At 33.0% G+C, this 19,624-nt stretch overlaps 2 protein-coding genes across 3 annotated transcripts in view; one reads left to right on the top strand and one right to left on the bottom strand.

Moving 5' to 3' along the window:
- The window catches only part of LOC141386270 (uncharacterized), a 355,028-nt gene that overhangs the window by 296,736 nt on the left and 38,668 nt on the right, over positions 1-19,624 (top strand). The gene's annotated exons all lie outside the window — the stretch shown is intronic.
- The window catches only part of LOC147836365 (uncharacterized), a 144,100-nt gene continuing 133,758 nt past the window's right edge, over positions 9,283-19,624 (bottom strand). The window contains exon 4 of one of the 2 annotated variants that reach the window (XR_015493696.1): positions 9,283-9,482. The gene's annotated coding sequence lies outside the window, so the exon portion shown is untranslated. The remainder of the gene's footprint in view (positions 9,483-19,624) is intronic. The other variant, XR_015493701.1, reaches the window with a different exon arrangement.

Below are 19,624 nucleotides of genomic sequence, written 5' to 3' on the forward strand. Positions count from 1 at the left end.
TAGGCAACTGACACTGGGGAACACACATACACTCTCATTCACACACATACACTATGGACAATTTAGCACATGTCTTTGGACTGTGGGGGAAACCGGAGCACCCGGAGGAAACCCACGTGAACACGGGAAGAACATGCAAACTCCACACAGAAATGCCACGTGACCGAGCCAGGGCTCGAACCAGCGACCTTCTTGCTGTGAGGAAATTGTGCGGCCCACTGTGCCACCGTGGCAGCCAAAATAAAACATAAGAAATAGTATTCTTATGTTAATTAAAAGATTCACAACTGTTCACAGTTGTTGGTGATTTGCCGTATATGATAATATACCACTATAATGCCACATTACCACCATTTTGTATCACCAAACTCTACACATAATTACATTTAATAACCCTCATCTCACAAGATAACAACTATTTTCCATTTTGTCAGTTTAGTGGCTAATTTGTACGAATTCATGAAAGTTAAGTTATATGAAAACGCACAATTTTAAAAAAGGCGTATGGCACCAAAACCCTCCCATAAACCCAATAGTTATTGGGGGGAAGCAAAGCGTACTAAATTGCATGAATGAGATTGCATGAATTCATACAAATAAGCCAATAAATCAAAAAGTTATGAATTGCCATGAGATCATGTTAAATTTCCAGAAATTTCCTTGCATGGACAAAAAATGTGCCTTTAAGGGGAAAAGTGTACCTTGTTTCAGTATGTTGATGTACTTCCTATTAAAACTGAATATTGCGTAGGGGACGGGGCTTTTTTGTGCATCAATCCCTCATAGCAAACTTAGATTATAAGTGGAGAGGTTAAGAATATTGTGGCAGATTTCGTCAAACTGTCATCAACAGAGAACTGTGACTCTGAATGTAAAAGCAAATGGTCAGACTTTCTATCAGCCCAGATCACTTCCTTGTTTTTCTCTACTGCTGTTCCCGATTGGCAGGTTCACCTACACTTGATACAACCAATCCTGACACTGTATTATGCTGATTAGTTTCTGAGTTACAACTTGGTCCTGGTCTCAGCCAATCAGATCATTCAAGCTTGCTATATATTTTTTGTCTGCCAGCAGTTTGTCAGTCTTTGTCAGCTTGATTTGGTATTGGTTTCTGTGCTTAATGATTGATTGATTGATTGATTGATTGATTGATTGATTGATTGATTGATTGATTGATTGATTCTGCGTTAATATCCCCATTTGTTCAGTTTTGTTGAGATATATTGTCTGTTTTGACCCTAATTTACACTGTGTTGTCATTTTGGTTTAGTCACCGCCTGTTCTTACCTGTGTGCAATCATTCATTCCCTTTCATCATGTTTCCTAGTGGATTGGTAGGTAAGTAGGTCATTTGACATACATTCCAACACATACTGTAGGAATTCAACTGTCTGGAGATACACTATAAGCTCTAGGCATGGGCAATAATCGTTTTAAAGGTATACCAAGGTTTGGAAAAGTCAATGTTTTAAAACTGCAAAAATTGTCTGTTATACCATTCCTAAGGTAGATGTAAGCTTTTTTGTTACGTGTTTTTTTGTTACGTGTTTTTTAGGAGGATAGTATCTCCAGCAGAAAATATATCCAAAGAGGCCTTTTTAAGTTGTAAAGAAATCTATGTTTTCGAAGCTAATGAAGATAGCAGAAGTCAATGATTAATTGTTTAATTGTTTCTAAAAATTTGTTCAAAGGAAAGAAGTTTTTGTTTTTTACCCAGACATTTAAAAATAACTTATTTTAGAGCAGTAATCACAACTCTGTGACACAGTAAAAGCATGATATTATTATCTAAGGTTGTCATACCGTTAGAATCTTATACCAGCCTATGCCTAGTAAACGCCAACCTGTGAATTTTTGGTTAAGTGGATAGTTAGTGTAGTTTAGGTAAGACATATTTAGACGTTGAAGATCCATTTTTCATACTGTGTTTATTAGACTAGATTATAGGGGATTTGATATTAGTAAGACTGTTTGGTTTTGATTGTTTTTTTGAACCAGATCCTTGGTCAAGTGTGCAACCCCACTCCCCTAGATTGCCAAAACAAAATATAAGTTGTTGTTTTTTCACTAACTCAAACATAAATTAATTGTTCAGCTTACTGTATGAATATTATCATGCTTTAAGACATGGTCACTTCATAGTATCTCAAAATTAGCCGTTTCTCAATCAAAAAAAGAAAAAAGTCAGGAAAGAATTAAATGTCTGCTCCAAAAAAATGAAAGAAATCTCACACATGTGCCACTGACTCAGGTACATTTATCAGAAAGGCCTGTTTGCACATGAAGGCTCATTTATCATCACGGCCCCTTAGAGACACAGATACGGTGTCAGAAATATTACAAAAAGGTATTTGTGAGTGTGAATCTGTGAGCTTGTGTGTGTGTGTGTGTGTGTGTGTGTGTGTGTGTGTGTGTGTGTGTGTGTGTGTGTGTGTGTGTGTGTGTGTGTGTGTGTGTGTGTAAAATTTCGATATGGGCCTTAATAAGATAAGTGAGCCACACAGACCCCAGTCTGCTGTGCATTTCTGTGAACAGTTGTCAACAACGATTATCACACACTTAGATTATCCCATTTAAGGAGAGCAGCTATGACATTCCTAGCTTCATGATACGTTAGTCATACACCATTATAACAAAACCCTCTTCGTGGTTCAAACATAAAACAGAAATGTAGCCTCTTTGATAAATGTGGGGGTCTGACGTTTATGCCAGTCTGAAGCCTCACAGCAATATCATCACTGAATTACATCAGCCATCATTATGAACCAACCCGCTGCAGAAAAAGCAACATAGAGCGATGTCCCATTCACTCATTGTTTACAATCTCTTTAATCTTTGCAGCTCTTTCATGATTTGTCAATTAAATTGTTAAAGTGGAAAAATAAGTACATTAGAATCCCTTCAAGAATAAAGGAGATTTGCTTCATTATCAACTATCTGATGGTCACTGCCATTGCATCTTAATAATATAGTCATATAATAATAATAATAATAATAATAATAAATACTATTAATATTAACACATTTCTAAACATAATAGTTTTAATAACTAGTTTCAGATAACTGATTTCTTTTCTTTGCCATGGTGACAGTAAATAATATTTTACTAGATATTTGTCAAGATACTAGGAGATGCCATTTAAAAGCTTAACTAGGTTAATTAGGTCAAGTACATAAATTAGAAGGTAATTAGGCTAGTCATAGTATAACAGTTTGTTCTGCAGATAATCAAAAAAGAGGGCCAATAATATTGACCTTAAATATATATATATATATATATATATATATATATATATATATATATATATATATATATATATATATATATATATATATATATTATCATTATTATTATTATTATTATTATTATTAAAAATTGCTTTTATTGTAGCTAAAATAAAATAAAAATTATCTAGAAGAAAAATATTATAGAAAATACTGTTCGTTTTTATTTGGCTTAGTCCCTTTATTTATCAGGGGTCGCCACAGCGGAATGAACCGCCAACTTATCCAGCATATGTTTTACACAGCGAATGCCTAGCTGCAACCCAGTAAGGGGAAACACCCATACACACTCACACACACACTACGGCCAATTTAGTTTATTCAATTCACTTATCCTGCATGTCTTTGAACTGTGGAGGAAACTGGAGCACTTAGAGGAAACCCACACCAACACGGGGAGAACATGTAAACTTCACACAGAAATGCCAACTAAACCTGCTGAGACTGGAACCAGTGACCTTCTTGCTGTGACGCGACTGTGCTAACCACTGAGCCACCGTGTCACTCTCTGCTTATCATTTATTCATTCGTTTTCTTTTTGTCTTAGTCCCCTTATTAATCAGGAGTTGCCACAGCAGAATGAACCACCAACTTATCCAGCTTATGTTTTACACAGCGGATGCCCAGATGCAACCCAGTACTGGGAAACACCAGTACACACTCATTCAGGATTTTATTCCAAGGTACGCACAAATCCAGCACCGCAACACCCTCTTCCAATGGCTGTTATTTCAAGTATTCAAACATTAAATAACAAATGCATCAAGTTATATAAAAACGAATGTATTTTTTTATAATTGAGCAAAATTCTACTCTATTTATCTTTGTATTTTTATCATTTTATTCTTATAATTGTCTTCATAATTAAAGCTATAGACAAATTCCTGCTTGACATCTTAGAAAATATTTTGCGTAGCTACCCAGTATTTATTAATCACCAAGAACAATAAAAATAAAAAAACATTTTACATGGCCCCATAAATGTCCAACTTATATTTAACTGAATCATTAAAAAATGTGAAAATTGCTTATTCTATGTTTATTAAACATTTTTTTTTATAAAAACAATACCGACATTTAAGAATCCATATTTATTTCATGTATTCATTAATTTGACTTGTTTAACTCGTACAACAGTAGGCCTACCTTGGAGAGCTACAAGCCATCTGGCTTGACTGAATGCAATTATTTCCTCGTTGTTCAAAGAGTCTGCAAGTTCATGTTTCATCGATAGGATGTTGTGGATTGTGGACATCGATGATGTTAAGCGTGTCTTTATCCGATGCACAGCAGGAAAAAAAGTCTTTTACCAGTGCATGTAGCTGTTGGTAAAGTTCTCTCCTGGATCAGAGCGAGTTTTTGGTATTGCCAAATACAGTGCTGCATGCAATAAACTCACATTCAGTCAGGCAAAGTAAAGCTCTCATAGGATGTCAATCAAATTAATTAAGCTCTAGTCACGAATAAAATAATAGACTATTTAATTATTTTAAGATTTTAGACGACAGGTTAGTAATTTTTATTACACATGTTTATCTAAGTCAATGAAATAATAACTTTAATTAATAAAATTAATTAATTGATCTCATATACGCTATGTTGCGGTAGCTTACTATGGTGAGGGAGGCGAACGCGAATATTTACAATGCTCCAACTACGCAGAAACTGTGCTCAATTTCACTGCGTGTGTGCTTTCTGGACAGTCTTTCACTGCCACTTACAGCAGAAGCCCCTATTTCACTGTGACTGAGATAATGAAAGTAAAATCCATTTCTCTTTCTCTCTCTGTGACTTGACTTTTCCTCTCAACTGTTACAGCGATACTTCTGGATACAGACACGAGCACGAGTCTGCAGAGTTTTGTCCACTGTGTCTATCACAGATCAGCTGTGATCGCCGCTGTCGTTTAACAGTGTCTCTTATTTGTAAAAAGAGCGCCAGCGCGAATAACAGCCAATCAAAGCTCTTTTTGCTGAGCGCAAGACCAATCATAGGGTTGTAAGAAAGAACTTGCCACACAAGGCTCAGAAAGCGAGCGGGATATTTATATTTGTTTATTTGCTATAAACGCCTGTGCTGTTTAAAGGACAGTTTATATATCTGACTGTTTGTATTAAATTAGTACTGTTTGTATTAAAAATAGCATATAAATATAAATATATTTACACATTTTAATACAAGAATTGCTGTGTTATGAAGAAAATCTAAAACTGTGTATGGCAAGCCTCGTCAATGCACCGAGATATTGAATTGAACCAAATCTATGGCATGATAATCGTAACTGAACCGAACCTAGAGACTAGTGTAGGTTCACACCTCTATAAAACAAAATCTAGCATTAAGTGCAATGTGTGGGTGAGAGAGGGCGGTGTTTCTATGGGACTGGTTATATTGTGGTTCTGTGGCTGCTGCTGTTGGTTGCTGTAGTTAAAAATTTTGACAGTTAAGGTAACTAGTTTAGTTTCGATAAATTAAAATTAAATAAAATTTGAATCTAATATTTTTTTGTGTGTTTTGGCGGAGTTTGGACAGCTTTAGGCTTAGAAAAATTCAGCTTTATCTATCAGCTCTGAAAAGAAATATTGTTTTTATATCTAAATGCTGCTCATTCTTTGCACTGAAGAATCCTGAAAAAACAAGTATCATGATTTCCATTAATAAATATTTCACTTTTTTGTGACTTTTAGATGAAAATTATTGATTCTTTATTAGGAATAAATTAATAATATTATTAATTAAATTAATAGTAAAAACGTGCTGGATAATTTGGCAGTTCATTCCGCTGTGGCGACCCCGGATTAATAAAGGGACTAAGCCGAAAAAAATGAATGAATGAAAATTTTATTTATATTTTAAAATAATACGTTAATATTTTATTTATATTAATTTTTTTAAAAATCTAAATATTTAAATGTTCAAACACAAGAGAAAAGTCATAAACTCTCCTGAACTGATGCAAAAAAGTTTAATCTTTTTGTATTAATAAGGATTTTACCTAAGAACTATCAGTGTGGCCCTGGACCACCAGAAATCCTCTGGAAATTAAATGGGAGATTTAATTTAAATGAAATTGTCTCCATGCAACATATTTAAGAATAGTCTGCTAATGATACGTACAAGGGTATTCATTTCAGCGTAATTAGAAATATTAAGTTCCTGACAGGGGTCTTACCTGCCAAGAGGAATTAGACAGATAAAGCAAAAGTGTATGTTAATCAGAAATTAATCAGGATTTGAACTTTATGAGGGTGAAGCTACGATTGCGGCCCTAGTGTCTTTAAAATCTCTGCAACAGCACATTTATGGCCGTTTTTACATCTGCGTTCAGAGCATCTGATGTAGACCAGAACACCTGAAGTATTACAAGGCCAGATTTAATACAAAGGGATTTTACTTCATAATTATTTTACAAGAATATATAAATGTATATTCGCAAATAAAATATAAATTTATTTTCGCACAAAATATTAGCAAACAGCAATTTTATCAATAAACACACATAATAATAAACACAGATAAAATACTAATAATAATAATAATATTAATAACTATTATTATGATTATTATTTTTTTTTATTCATGAGTTAATTATTATATAAGTTAGAGTACAACGGGATGAGGAGGATCAGAAAACTTTTCAACCATGTGCCGCTGTTTTACTGGAGTATAAATAAATTAGATAAAACATTCAAATTAAAAAATGATAAATTAAGTAAAATAATTTATTAACAAATAAAAAAACTATATAGACAATAAATAAATCAATCAATCACAACAAAATAAATCAGAAAATAAAAATAATTAAAACAGATAAAAAAATAAAACGCTTCTTAGAGAGAAGAGAGAGAGAGAGAATGAGAGAGAGAGAGAGGTTTGTCATTGAGTGCAGGCTGATGATTCTGTTCCAGCCTTATCAAAGCAACCCTTGAGAGGCCTACAAATCAGCATTTTACTGGTGGTAATAAACTCAAGAATCCATTTAAAGCTCAAGCATTTGTAAATTTATAGAGAATTTAAACAGTGGTTTAATTTCTCCCTCTTGCTGGCTAAATATTAAGACTAAAAGGTCATTTTAAATAGGATATATGTTAAGAATTAAATATGTAATATCATAAAAGTCTTATAAATATACAAAATACATTTTATACTTAAATATTTAATAGTATCAGCTTTTTAAGTGAAAATAGGCTTTTGTTTCTTATTTAATAATTATTGATTAAAATGATTATAAATACATTTTATCTATACTAATGCAGCAAGCTATGCAAATAGACAGGAGATTTAGGCCTAAATGTTTCTACATATAAAAAAGACAATAAATTACAAATATAACAAACTGCAAACAAAATTTCTTGAACAAAAATTTCAATATACAATATATATTTTATATTATTATATCATTTTTTATAAAACTAGTATGACTCAAAAGAAAACAAACAAAAACAAAAAATATAATCCTATATTATACGTATATATAAATTAAATCAAATTTTTAAATATTAATAAAGAACTCAACAGTTAGTGATATTTTCACAAACCATGAACACAAAGAAATATAAAAAGATTTAATTAAACCTTGATTAAAAAACTTTTTTTTTAACTTAAAAAGTAGATTTTCACATTTAATCCAATGCTTTACCTTCCTGTTCTTTTTAATTATTTCATAAAATGTACTTTATTCCAATTCAGCAAGCCAAAACCACAAACACACACAATAAAACACAGTTACCAAACCACAATAAATAAAGAAATAAAATGTAAAAATGTATGCAGCGGACACGACAGATGCCCAATTTAATACATCAAGTTAGCAAAAATCCAAATAAAAGCAGCGGGCAGAGTAATTATTTTGGCAGGGGTGAGGGAAAACAATGCAGCGTGGCAGCGAATGATTGAGGGGGAGAGAAAGAAGAGCAGCGAAGGGGTAAACAAAACAGCACCAGCGCGGGCAGTGGAGGAAGGAGCGGGGAGGTCTGGAGGGTCACGCCATGTGTATTGTGGGGCTGCGAGTATGTGCCAGGAGCGTGGCAATGCAGTGCTGCTGCCAAGCGGAAGGCAGGCTGATTTATCAGGAGGGCCGAACCAGACACCGCCTCGCGCTCCCCAGTGCCCCGTGCCTTTATGGAAGGCCCTCCCTGACGGCTCTGATAGCACAATCAGGGCCATGGCAGAGCCCAGGCAATTTCTCCTTCACTATTTGATAACCCTGCGTGTGCCCGCTTGCTGAAAGCCAATGGCTATGGCAGACACACCAACACAACAACAACAACAACTCAATTGTAATGAATGGCTGTGTGTTGTGAAGTAAAAGGGGAATGAGGTTTTGCACTGGTGTAATGGTGTGCAGAAGTTCAACAGGGGTTATGAACTTAAATACTCTGGCTTTTTGTACAGGTTTATGTAAAGATTTCGTCGAATGATTAACAGCTTTACTGATGGAGATCAATACTTTTGATTTTAATTAAAAACACATACCATCATACCTCTGCTGTGTTTAGCATGCTGATATTTTAGTAACCTTACTTTGAAAACTGGTATCACTGTTCTTAATAGTTGTAAGTATTTGTATCTTTTATATTTGTTTATTTTAAATTAACTTATAAACAATGTTTTAGTAATTGTATGATATATAGCTTATATATATATATATATATATATATATATATATATATATATATATATATATATATATATATATATATATATATATATATATATATATATATATATATATATATTTATACAACAGTTCTGTCTGGTTCTTAAATCTTATTGGCTGATAGTCGTGCGATATTCTGCAATATCAGAACTCGTGCAGCCTCTTTACGCTTTGTGTATTACTCCGCCCACATACAGCCAGCAAAAAGCAGACACTGCAGATCTATAGTTTAAAAGATGCTGAAGATAATTATTTTGGAAGATGTGTGTCCCATTACATGTGGCATAAAAGTAACACAGCATTTCAGAATAAGAGCATCATAACAACAGTAAATAGTGGTAATGGTAGTGTTATAATCTTTGTTTTTCCTTTTCAGGACATGAAAGACTTAAATAAAATCATGAATTCTGCTGTGTACCAAAATATCCTGAAGGAGAATGTCCAGCCATCTGTTTGTGACCTCAAGCTGAAGCGAACTTGGGTTGTCCAGCAGGAAAATTATCCTAAGCACACCAGCAAGTCCACTTCCGAAAGGCTGAAGAAAAACAAAATGAAGATTTAGAGCGGCCTAGTCAAGTCCTGATCTAAATACAATTGAGATGCTGCTGCATGCTTAACAAGGTGGTTCATGCTTGAAAATCCTCCGATGTGGATTAATTACAACAATCCTGCAAAGATGAGTGGGCCAAAATTTCTCCTCATTGCAAGTTATTGAGGGTTTAGGGACTTTAGGGCACCTTTTTACACAGGCCTATAGTTTGCACTTTGTTTTCCCTTAATAACAAAGTAGCAATAAAGCATAACAATAAACAATGTATTTGAACTGCATTATGTGTTTACAGGTGTTATCTTTGTCTAATAATTTTATGGGTTTGATGATATGAAACATTAAAGTGTAACAAAAAAATAATAAATCAGTAAGAGGTGAACACTTTTTTCACACCACTATATTAAGCTTTTTAAGTCATTTATTACTAGTTCATTTGTTAGTAATAGTTCACTTGTTAGTTCAATCATTCATTCATTTATTTATAAATGCATTCATTTATTTAATGAATAATAAATCCAATCAATCAATCAATAAATAAATCTAATCCATAAAGAAAGAAAGAAAGAAAGAAAGAAAGAAAGAAAGAAAGAAAGAAAGAAAGAAAGAAAAAGAAAGAAAGAAACAAAATCATGGTTTATAAAATCTTATTTTCAGGACAATGAGAGTAAAATGAAACCCCGAAGACGATGACAGATCATTTTAGTTTGTCATCAGCTGTGGTCCAGCACTTTTCCCAAAAGAGGCATGATGTTCCAGCAAACACGCAAAGCCATTAAAATGGAAAATTTACTGAGCAAATGAAAGAGCATCTTGACATCAAATGTATCTTGTTTCAAATCTGATGTAATATTTAATCAAACTTGAATGACTCAGCAGATTTTCCTAAAAAAATAAATAAATAAAATAAACAATCTGAACAGCTTAAACTGGAACCTTAAAGACCTTTTTCTTCATTGCTGCAAGGAGGGCGCAATAGTAATCAGCATCTTCTGGTAGGATGCTTGGAACTTCCGTTTACCGCATTTCTCAACTGGAATTATCAATCTGAACGTAACGCTTTGAGTGGCTTACTGAGTGTTTTTGTGATTCACAACTTTTTTTGAAAGAAGAGTGTTAAAGCCGTTATACTTGTGTCAGATACGGTTCAAGTGCACAAGAAAAAACGTTTTAATTCTGTGTCTGCCATCAGATCAGATGCTGAAATTTAGCGCCATATACAGTGAGTACCTTGCAGCAGTTGTTTAGATTCCCATTAGACCAGATTTTTTAAATGATCAGTCCAGGAGGTGGCGCTGATCAACAGCAGTATTAATTCAAAGATGTTAAAAGCAAGTAAAATAGATTCAAACTATCATTTCAAAGTTGTCTAAATGTGACTTTTTTACACACGCGAACTGAAAGTTCAAAACATCCTGCTTATGCACACATGCAAAGCATAATGGGTAATTTTGCAATCTATAAAAAAAGGTTTATAGTTTTTAAGCAAATGCCACCGTTTTCTTTTTAACTTAGTCCCTTTATTATTCTGGGGTTGCCACAGCGAAATGAACTGCCAACTTATCCAGCATATGTTTAAGCAGCGGATGCCCTTCCATCTGCAACCCATTACTTCGAAACATCCATGCACACTCATACACACACATACACTACAGACAATTGAGCTTACCCAATTCACATACTATCACGATCATAGACTGTGAACCATAGACTGTAAAAGATATGGACGTATTATCCGTGACATCACCCATAGGTTTCTGAAGAATGAAAAAGATGCTACAAGTAGGCGTGGCCAACCATCACCATTTTGTTCGTGCGTCATCACACCGAGCAGGGGATACCAAACAAGGACAAAGAGGCGGAGCGTGAGCAATGCAACAGACTCCTGCTATCATTTTGCTTTGACATACTTTTCTTAGTGAGAAAGCTTAATACTTCATTACCTGTGACTCGTTTGTGTCCTGACCACATCTGTTTGGTGTTTAGTCTTTTAAAAACACTGTTGTAATACATTTAGCCAATAAGCATTGTTCTTATTTAGTTTTTCTACCAGAGGAGAAGACGAATTACATTCAAATACCTCAAACATGTTTGTAAATGCAAGGCTATTTATGAAATCCAGGCATAAAACTGTATGATAATGCTTCAAATGACTGTTCTATAGCCTACAGCTAATCAATCTGTCAGATTCTGGAGTGCAATCAAGTTTTCAATAAAAATATGAATAATAATTTATCTTGAATAAAAACACACATACATTTGGTATGTATTTTTTACTAGCCTGGGAAATGGAGGCCACATGAATGGTTTGTGAGCACAATTAAGTGAACAGCACGCCATATTATCTGATAATTGTAGGAAATAATTCCAAAAGGCAAATGACTGTGTAAAAAAAAAAAACAAATTTAAAAAATAAGATGTATATGCCGAGTTCAGTGGCTAATCAGCCGGAATCAGCTGAGGTGAAGTGACGGCGATCAGCGAGACTTAATATAAACGAAATGTATGTGTTTTAAAAAATTCACCCCCCTCGCAGTTGTCATGAAGGGTAATATTAGCTATATGAACCAAAATCTTTCTTTGTACCAGGCTGTATACACCTGTTTTTCAGCTGTAAAGTTGTGCATTCGAAATCTGGGCTCAATATAAATCTGCTCTATAATTATGGCGCCAGAACTAGCGGAATTTCAATGAATTGCAGTTTCAGTTACTTCCGTATTTGCTTCAAGAGGGAGAGAGGAGCGGGAAGTTGCCGCTTGTGGTAAACACACAGTTCACTATTGGACTACAAATCAGCCATTTTGGACTACAAGTTCTAGTCATGCACCACTCACACACACCTATTCTGAGTTCCGGTGATGACACACATAGACACAGCTGATACTGCTCGTGAACTGATTTCAAGGACTATTTAAACAGCGTGCATACACACACATCTGTGCTGAGATTTGTTATACTGTTTTTGTGTTTTGTTTGTTTACGTTGCCTGCTGCCTGCTTTTTGAGCATTCGCCTGTGTATTTACCACAACTCTGGATTGCCTGGATACATCTGTTTGCTCCTGTGTCTGGACTACTCATCATGCACCTCATAAACACCAGTTCCACATCACCCCTGATTACTCACACACAACTGTAGCAAATGAAGACTGATATCCTGAATTATTTATATACCACCTTTTCTCACATTCACTGCTGAGTCTTGTTAACCTTTAAGTGAGCATTACGAAGCATTTCCTTGTCTTGCCTTTCCGTGTTTGTGGCCTTTGCTTTGTTTATTGTTTATGTTGTTTTGCCACCTGTCCTGACCATTCACCTGTTTATAACAATTACTCCCTGGATTACCTTCATGCTCCTGTATGTTCCTGTTTTGACCTTGCCTGTATGACCATGCCAAAGTAAAGCTGCATTTGGATCCTCACCTCTGTTGCCGACCCAACTCATTACACCAACAATCATTATGTTTAAAATTGAATTGAAACTAATAGCTTCTCTCAGTAAAACAGCACATGAATTGAAAAAGAATTCAAATTTCACTGGAGAACTAATAAAAAGTCTGGATTTTGTAGGTCCAGTGGTTCTTGAGATCAAAAAAAAAGAAAAAGTTTTACAAGTTTTCTGTGTGTTTTCACAGAAAAACAGAAGAAAGCCATTGCTAAATTAGTCATTTTCACTGCAGTTATCAAAATATCTGCAAAATCCTGGAGAGACTGAATAATTTTGTCTTTTATCTCCTGCATAAAAACATTCTTTTTAAAATTAATTACAATTCTTTCCAACAAAATCAGCAAAGATTAAAGGGAAACTTTGCCAGTCTAGCAAGAAGCATAAGGTCACCATGGCTGATCTGAAGTTTCACCGATTCAACTTTCCTGGCACTTCTGGTTCCTCTAAGTTTAGGGTCAATATTTGTCATTTGTGATCTGTTTTCAGGTTGGACAGAATAGCGCGATGATTATGATAGGATCTTGCCCACACAAACTGGGAGGGAAGATGGTTCTCTGTCTCCACCGGGCTCCCCGCTTTTCAGGAATTGGATTTTTACTAGGCTGCGGCAGCTCTTATCGTCCTATCAGCCTCTCCTATTGTGCAGCCAGGCTCTGGAAGAAAAGCCTCCCAGACGCTCTGACTTTGCGTCTTATTTTTCATTTATTTTACCCTTTAAGACCTCGGGCCTCTTGTGGTTCTTAATATTTACCCCCACCAAGAGAGGCGAGATTTTGTGGGTTTGTCTGGGGTTTTTTTTTGTCCGGCAGATCAAAAAGGTGTGGGTCAGTCAGGCCGGGTCCTGCACCTCACACACTGAGCCTCATAGCAGACATGAGAGAGAAATGGTAAGCGTTTGCTGAATTCATAACTCGCTCAAACCTGCCAAAAAAAATAAAAAATCAAGGCATGTACGTGTCGTATATTGCAGATGCTCCAGGGACCTTTTTCCCCTTTCTCATTACTAAGTCAATTGTGCTGAGTGAATAGAAAAAGGCACGCTGATCGGTCCACTCATTTTGCATATGTGCTTGATATGTGACGTTCTGAAAAACAATTATAGATGGACAGATAGCATTGTGGAGAACAAGCATCTGTCATTTATGTTTAGTGAAGAAGGGCATTGTACATGCGACATGCAGCATAGCCTCTTAGATTTATTTCCCAGAGAGCTTTTTTTGTTCATTAGAAGAAAGACAGCTAACATTGATGAATATAACTGCTTAAACTGCTTTGTAGCAATAGAGCCAGGACTGACTGTATACTTCAAATAATAATTCAAAACCAGTCTAGCAGTTAAAAGTTTATAATTTCTATTTATTTATGCTCAAAAGCATAGCAAAAACAGTAGCATTGTTCAATCTTTGAAAACCCTTTTTTAAGAAGCCCATACTCATACTTTAGTAATGTAGTTACTCTGTGTGTATGTATCTATGTGTTGTGTAGGATGTTAAGGTAGGATTTATGGCATGTAAACTTCAGTGGGTAAATGTGTTCAGCCTTAGTTTTGATTATTGATAAGATAAACAGTATAATGTTGGTTATAAGTAGACCCACACAGAATCTGTGTGCGCAAAAATCCACAGATTTCTTCAGATTTTTAGCCCATCATTGAGTTTTTTATTTACTGGGGTAAATGTGTAAATTTATGTTTATTAAATTTTTTAATTCATTTCTGTAATATTATTGACAAATATGAAACGTTCATATGATTTATTTACAATACAGTAATATCTTTACAATATCTTTTAGTAGATATATTATATAAGAGGTTTGCTTTGTTTACCAATTAAGTGGATCTAATTGGACTTGCATTGAAACGATATATAAATTTAAAAAGATGTTAAAAAGATTTTATATATATATATATATATATATATATATATATATATATATATATATATATATATATATATATATATATATATATATATATATATATATAATTATTAATATGTAATTAATATATTATATATTAATTTATAATACATAAATTAATATTATAATATAATTATATATTAATATAATATAATTTTATATTAATATATAATATATTAATATAATATTTTTTATCTTTCAATATCTAAAATATGATTTTAATAAATATATCTGTTAATAAATTTGTTTTGTTTAAATGCACCAAAACACATATTCACTGAAAAATGGATCAAAATATTTCTTTTCAAAATGGGATGTACTTCATTATGCTGAGCACTGTATATTAGTTTGGTCATCAAGAACAAAAAATAAATACAAATCAAAAGTATACCTCCCTCCACCCCCCACCCCCTAAAATAATAATAAAAATTGCTGTCGGTTTATTCACCATCAGGCGCTACAAGGTGATTTTTTCCTTGATCAGAACATTAAAGATGTTTAGCTGAAACATAGTCCATGATGATTTCTGTGCAAGTCAATGGTTATCATTTTGAGAGTAGAAAAAAAACCTACAACAAAATCAATGACTGTGTCTCCTATCAATGCATTGAGGTCTTATAAAGCAAAACAATTAGTCTTTGCAAAAAAAGACTAAAAAAAAAAAACATTATTCATTATTCCTGTAAAATCATTATTTACAACATTAATTCCTTCAAGCTTGTGGTGTAAGATTCAGGTTTTAAACAATGTGTAAAAATGCTTGGTTCCACACAGTTCATTAATTCTCTTTTTTTGTGACTTTAAACTTTTGACTGTGATGCCTTTAATCACAAAACAATATTCATATAATAACTCAGATTCATTTACACTCTCTCCAGATTTCAATTAACTTTAACTGGAGAATCAGATCATTCTCAGAAAATGGTATCAACTGTATTCTCTTTTTCTGCAGACCTATGCAGAACTGAGAGCCTGAACGCTTCTGCAAATCTCATCTTTCTGTCAAACCGCCTTCAAAGACTTGCAGTATTCTCTTAAATGTAAAAGAGATCACCAAAATGTCAAGAGAAAACTGTTCTAGCGATCTACATCAACAGTGAACAGCGGGCCCTGTCCCAATCTTGACCTTCAGGGCAGCAAGGTCACAACACAAAAAGAGCTCTCAGGGTTGGACAGGCTGAACCTCAGCTTGCGTCTTATCAGGAAGACCTTCAGACCTGCTGATGCCCATGACTCCACACACATTCAGCTTAGTTCTTAACTTGAGCTCTTCACTGAAGCACACCACTGCTCTATTCTGCATACTACAATATGAGAAATACTACAATGAGACAAAATTCTGTGGAAATGCAGAATTTATATCCACAATTGTTTAAAACTATCATTAATAAGGAATATATATTTTAAGCATAAACAAGCTCTCAAAACAATATATATATATATATATTTTTTGTTACTTGCGTAAACTACTTATTTAAAATGAGCTGAAACAACACAATTCTTGAGATTTCATTAGGACAAGTTCATTTTCTTTTCTGTTCAATCCACATACATTTGTTAAAGTGTTAAGTTAACTTAATTGATTTGTGTTGGAACAAAAAAAAAAGAGTAAGAGAGCATGTTCATATACTATAATACTTAATAGTCTGATATAATATTATATTATTATATACAGTAAACACACACACACACACACACACACACACACACGTATATATATATATATATATATATATATATATATATATATATATATATATATATATATATATATATATATATATATATATATTTTATATATATATATATATATATATATATATATATATATATATACACACACACACACACACACACACACATATATATATATATATATATATATATATATATATATATATATATATATATATATATATATATATATATATATATATATATATATATATATATATATATATATATATATATATACGTCATATATACACACACACACATATATATATATATCCACTTCTGTCTGGATTTTGCATGGTCTCCCTTTGTTGTAGTGGGTTTCCTCCGGGTGTTCCAGTTTTCCCCACAAGTCCAAAGACATGTGCTATAGATGGATTGGGTAAACTAAATTGACCGAAGTGTATGTGTGTAAATGAGAGTTTATGGGGGTTTCCTAGTGATGGGTTGCGCCTGGATGGGCATCTGATGCATAAAACATATGCTAAATAAGTTGACGGTTCATTCCACTGTGGCGACCCCAGATTAATAAAGGAACTAAGCTGAAAAAGAAATTGAATGAATATATATTTTATTGTTATTATAATTTATAAAGTGGAAATTACTTAAAATTACTTAAGAAAAGAATTTTTATTTATGCTTGAAGATACAGTTTTAGATAAAAAAAATACTATATATATATATATATATATATATATATATATATATATATATATATATATATATATATATATATACATACTCTACTTATATACTATTAAACAAAACCAGGAAATAAAATCTGTTTTGTCAGATGAATCAGTTTCAGGTATTTTTATGGAGAAATGGACCAAAGAAGAAACTGATCATTCAGACTGTTGCTAGCAACAAGTTCAAAAGCCAGGGTCTGTCATGGTATGGGGTTGTGTCAGTCTCGGAAAAGGTAACTTGCACTTCTGTGATGGCACAATTAATGCTGAAAAGTACATAGAGACATTGGAGCACAATATGCTGCCTTCTTTTCAAGGAACGCCCATGCATATTTCAACAATATTAAATATAACACATAATAAAAGTCCTGGTTGTGGAGGAAAAGTATACAGAAATGTGTCTGGCCTGCCTGTCTCCAATAGAGAATGTGTAGTGCATTTTGAAGGGCAAAATGCAACAATAAAGACAGCATACTGTTGCCCACCTTTAGACTTGTTTGCAGGAAGAATGGGAAAAAAAATACTCTTGAAACACTTCACTTTATCACTTGGTGACATTAAATTTAGAAATCACTACTTTTATTTGCGTTTTCTAAACTGTCCCAACATTTGGGTTGTATATTATATATATAAATAACTTTATATAAATAAAGTTAAACAACTATAAATAACTAATATATATATATATATATATATATATATATATATATATATATATATATATATATATATATATATATATATATATATATATATATATATATATATATATCATAATCATAATATATATATATATATATATATATATATATATATATATATATATATATATATATATATATATATATATATCATATTGCTATATTTTATTTTAGCTGCTTTATTACCATTTGATTTTTTATGGTTTTTATGGGTTTTGTGATAAAATATAGAAAATTAGGAATATGAAGCTATAGACAAATTACTTAAATATTAGTCAAAAATCAAGACATTTGCATTGAGTAAATATACAGCATGCTCTGCTTCCTTTGGCATAAAACTGTATGTTTACTTAATGCAAATGTCTTAATTTTTATGTCAGAATGATGTGAAGATCTGCTGAAGTAACTGTTTTATTCCAGCAGCAGCGGCTGGACTGATCAACAGAGCAGAGAGGACCTGAGATAATTAAACAGAAATATGCCCAAGAGCAGCCCCAGACATTCAAAATGACATCAGCATTGCAACTATGACTTCGGCTAAACTTTCTTCCAACAGCTTTTATTTAGTTGAAGGTTATGAAAATCTATTAAAATCTTCTTTTGGGGACTGCCATATTGGACTCATATGACCAACAAGAAAATATTGAAACAACTGTTATTGAACACTTTCACTAAACTTCACAACAGTCTTTATCAGCTTACAATATGCTAATCTAACTTCCCCTTGTCTTAAAAAACATAAATTAATAGAAACCAATATTGTTTTTAAAGATGTTTTAATATATATTCATTTATGTTTTAATTCTACAGCAATTATGCTCTGTTCATTGTTTTTCCAGAAGAAGAAAAAATCCAGATTCTGAACATTCTTTGATTTTCAAGCATTTTTCAAGCGTGATTTTCACCAAACCCTTTGCAACAGCGGCTGTATGACTTTTCGATCCACCTTTTCACACTAGTCAAAAGTGAGGGACTTAGGGACAGTAAATGTTACAAAAAATGGTGAAAAACAGACTCTCACTCTAATTCATTAAACAATAAACAAATAAAAAGGGATGGGAGGGATGAGAGTTAAACATTTGCACAGGATTATTCAGGGGCAATGAGGAGTGGTGGTGGAGAGGATTTTGTATTTTATGCAAGTATTTAACATTTGTATCTAATTTCTAAGCACTAAATGTAAAAAATAACTAGACATTTAAAGCAATTAGAAGTGAATCATTCTGTTACAGTTACAGTAAGTTACAGTACATCTGCTTTTTTTTATCTATACTGTTTGTAAATTCAGTTATCATATTTGATTAGTGACTAGTCTTTTTTGACTAGCACATTTTTAGAATGACTCCTTTCTAGATAAAAAAAAAACAGAAGATAATTGAGAAGACTCCAACTTTTCAAGGAATAACCAAACAAACCTAAGTCGGCTTGTTCTTGAAATACACACAAGAGAAAAACATTCTTTAAAATCTGTGTGTGATCAAAAATAACAATGTTTTGTTCAGCCTGCGCACAATGCTTAGGTGAACAATTAATCCACCATATTTAAAAAAATTTATTGGTAATCTTCAATCAAAGTTTGATCATTTGCTTAACCAAACCATGTGTAATGTATTTATCACAATTATAATGTAATTAACCACGCTC

This window comes from Danio rerio, chromosome 6 (genome assembly GCF_052040795.2).
Source record: "Danio rerio strain M-AB ecotype USA chromosome 6, GRCz13ab, whole genome shotgun sequence".
Lineage (NCBI taxonomy): Eukaryota > Metazoa > Chordata > Actinopteri > Cypriniformes > Danionidae > Danio > Danio rerio.